The 3,675-nt window shown below is 50.4% G+C and overlaps 1 pseudogene; it reads left to right on the top strand.

The window, feature by feature from the left end:
- Positions 1–569: 569 nt before the first annotated feature.
- LOC120781447 lies at positions 570–1,088 on the top strand (annotated as a pseudogene).
- The last annotated feature ends 2,587 nt before the right edge of the window (positions 1,089–3,675 follow it).

Consider the following 3,675-nt stretch of genomic DNA (forward strand, 5'->3'; position numbering starts at 1 on the left):
CGCGCGCTACCCCTGCGGGTTCTACAGCTGCACCAAATCTCACCACCCACACGTCACTCCCTAACCCCCAGGATCACCCATCACGGACATCCGCGACAAAATCAGCTACTTCAATTTAACTGCAATGGACTCCGGAGTAAGATCGAGGAGATAGTTGCACTTATGAATCGGGAACGATGTATCGAAAGCTGCGGTCCAAGAAACCAAGTTAAACAGCCGCTCAGATCTTCTGAGTTGTGCAGGTTTCAACGTATTACGCAAAGATCGCGAGCGAGATATGGCGGTGGCCCTAGCCTTCATATTGCACAACACCGTGCAGTATCGTCCTAATCGACGAAGACATCGACGGCCCAGGGATACTACCCTAGAATGTCAGGGCATAGCTATCCGGTCAGGCGATGTCGAGCTCGAAATATTTTAATATATACATCCCCCCAGTTACATATTGCCCAACAGGATATCACCCGAATATAGGTGCGCTACTTCGTGGTGAAAACCGTTTGGTACTAGGCGACTTTAACGCGCACCACGATCTTTGGCATTCCTGCCTGTCAAATGACCGCAAGGAGATGGAGCTGGCGGAACAGATTGACGATTCGACATTGTGCAGAATGAATGACGAAGGCCCCACCAGAGTTATTGGCACCTGTAATAGCTCGCCGGATATTACCATTGCTAGCGGTGGTCTGATAAACAGCATAACTTGGCGACTCTTGCCTCAGATCATCTGCCCATAAGTATCTCGATCGAGAAACCTCCCGATTTGGTTTCTGTGGAAAGCTGCACATTCGTTAACTTTAACAAAGCGAACTGGGTCGGCTTCACAGGATTTACTGAGAGCACCTTCAACGCTCTACCCATTCTACGGACGTATCCGTTGGTGAACGTCGATTCCGCAAAGTGATCGTAGCAGCTACTGTTCGCTTCATCCCGGCTGGAAGAATAGCATTACTCCGCCCGAATTTCCCAGCTGAAGCAGCCGTTTTAGCTAATGAGCGCGACACCTTACGCTATGCCAATCGCGGGGATCCCCGAATAAGGGATCTCAATTTGGAGATTCGGCGTATAGTGAAACCAACCATAAGCGGACGAAATGGATAGAGAACCTGAAGTCCTGTAACCTCTCCACCGGTGTGAGTAAGCTTTGGGCTACTGTCAAAGCTTTGTCTAACCCGAACAGACACGACGACCGAGTTGAAGTTCAATTCATTGGTCATGCCTCTTCGGACCCGAAGAAGTGCGCGAGCTATTTTAGCCGGCAGTTCACACTGCACCCTTCGGTTGACAAAGCTAAACGATGTGTTAACCGACGGCTGCGCAAATGCCAAACGACGGCGCGCCACTTACTTCCACCGATGAAGAGGCTAAGGGTGTCATCAAAAAAGCTAAATCCTCCAAATCCATTGGCCCCGATGGAATCAACATGCTAATGCTAAAGCATCTAGGCTCGACGGGAGTAAGATATCTCACCAAGGTCCTTAATCTGTCGCTGACCACTCTTCATATACCCGATGTGTGGAAAGTCGGAAGAGTGGTCCCCACAACTGAAACCTGGGAAACCCGCCAAAACAAAAGGGAATCTTATTGTCCGATAACTCTCCTCTCCCCAGTTGGTAAAGACACTTGAGGCCTTGTTACTCCCGACCTTCACTCACCACCTGAGCCTAGCCAGCCACCAGCATGAATTCCGAAAAGTGCACAGCACCACCACAGCACTTAGCGTCATAAACGCCCAGATAGTCCGTAGCCTCAACCAGAAACCACCCTGCGAAAGAACGATCCTCGTAGCGTTGGACCTGTCAAAAGCTTTTGAAACGGTCAATCACACAATGCTACTGCAGGACATTGAAAAAACTACGCTCCTTCTAGGGTTAAAGAGGTGGGCCATGAACTATTTGTGCGGTCGGCAGTCATCCGTGGTGGTTTCGAGGTGAAACATCTAAGCTGAGAGGAATTAAACAGAGCGTTCCGCAGGGTGGTGTCCTCTCCCCGCTACTGTTTAATTTCTACATCTCGAAACTCCCAGAACCACCAGGAGAAGTTTCCATAACCTCGTACGCTGATGACTGCACGATATTGGCTTCGGGCAATGAAATCGATGGCGTGTGTTCGAAGGTAAACAGCTACCTCCCCGACCTTTCTCGTTTCCTCACTGCACGAAATCTCACACTTTCCCCCACCAAATCCACAGCGACCATATTTACAAACTGGACGAAGGAGTATAGACTTCAGCTTAATATTGCAGCCGACGGCGTCAAAGTTCCGACTGTCAATAATCCTAAGATTTTAGGTGTAACTTTCGAAAATCTATGCTCCTTCTCTCCTCATACGACCGTGATTATCGCCAAGGTACAGAGCCGCAACAAAATCCTCAAATCGCTAGCCGGCAGCACATGGGGAAAAGACAACGAAACGTTGTTGGCAACATACAAGGCAATCGGCCGGCCGGTCCTTAACTACGCAGCTCCCATATGGTCGTCTGAATGCAGTGGCATGCAGATGAGGAAACTTCAGACTTGTCAAAATACTGCACTCCGGACCACGACCTGATGTCTTTTGATGTCTCCCATTGAACACCTCCACAGTGAGACGCTTATGCTCCCAGTTAAGGAGCATAATGAACTCCTCTCCAGGCAGTTCCTGCTGGGATGCTTTCGCAGAAATCACCCCTGCAGCCATCTGCTTGGAGCGGAACCGCCTCCTAGGAGCATCAAAGGTCATTCCTCGACTACGTCGACGGCGTCGTACAGTACGCCGACCGGACTTCGGACGCAACTAACTTTCGACAGGTACTGACCGCCATTCACAGCGGAGCCATCAACACCTTCACCGACTCCCTTCCCGTGAATGGCGTTCTTGGAGTCAAACGACCACCCATGGCAGACGAAGAGCTCCAGCTGCCGCGAGAAACGCGTGTGACCCTTACAACTTCGTTATGGATACTGTAGCAGGTTAAACTCCTACTTATTCAGAATAGACCCTGACATACCGAATGTATGTCCTGCATGCAATGAGTCTCCTCATGACCACCTCTTTGCATCCCCTACGAACCCTACTCATCTAACACCCTCCTCCTTTGGTCCGACCCCGTCGTAACAGCATGTTTCTTGGGCCTCCCGTTAGATGACATCGACGACAACACAAATGACACTTACCATCCCAACGGAGTTGAATTTCCGTTAAAGCAACAAACAACAACAACATCCGGTACTGCTCTGTACCAGCTAACCTCTGAGATAGAGAGTTCACTGGAGAACGGGGAGGTGATGCTTTGCGCTTTCTTGGACATCGAAGGTGCCTTTGACAACATAGGAGCGTAGCCAGAGCACTGGAGAAAAGGAATGTGGCAGCACCTGTGCGTAGATGGAAAGAAGCCGTACTGCGCACCAGAATTGCTCGGCACAACAAGAGGCTGCCCACAGGGGGGTGTGTTATCACCCCTGCTGTGGAGTCTTGTCGTAGACGACCTGTTAGCAATGGTAACGGACAATGGGATCCGCTGCCAAGGCGCCAAAGGCAAATATGAGGACACTCTCTGCGACCTGATATAAAGAGGTCTAAACCTGGCAAAGGGGTGGTGCAGGGGGGGCTGAATTGAACATCAACCCCTCCAAGACGACCATAGTCCCGTTTACGAAACGCAGGTCCCTACCCGGTCTCAGGAATCTCACACTA

The sequence above is a fragment of the Bactrocera tryoni genome, unplaced genomic scaffold, assembly GCF_016617805.1.
Source record: "Bactrocera tryoni isolate S06 unplaced genomic scaffold, CSIRO_BtryS06_freeze2 scaffold_7, whole genome shotgun sequence".
NCBI lineage: Eukaryota > Metazoa > Arthropoda > Insecta > Diptera > Tephritidae > Bactrocera > Bactrocera tryoni.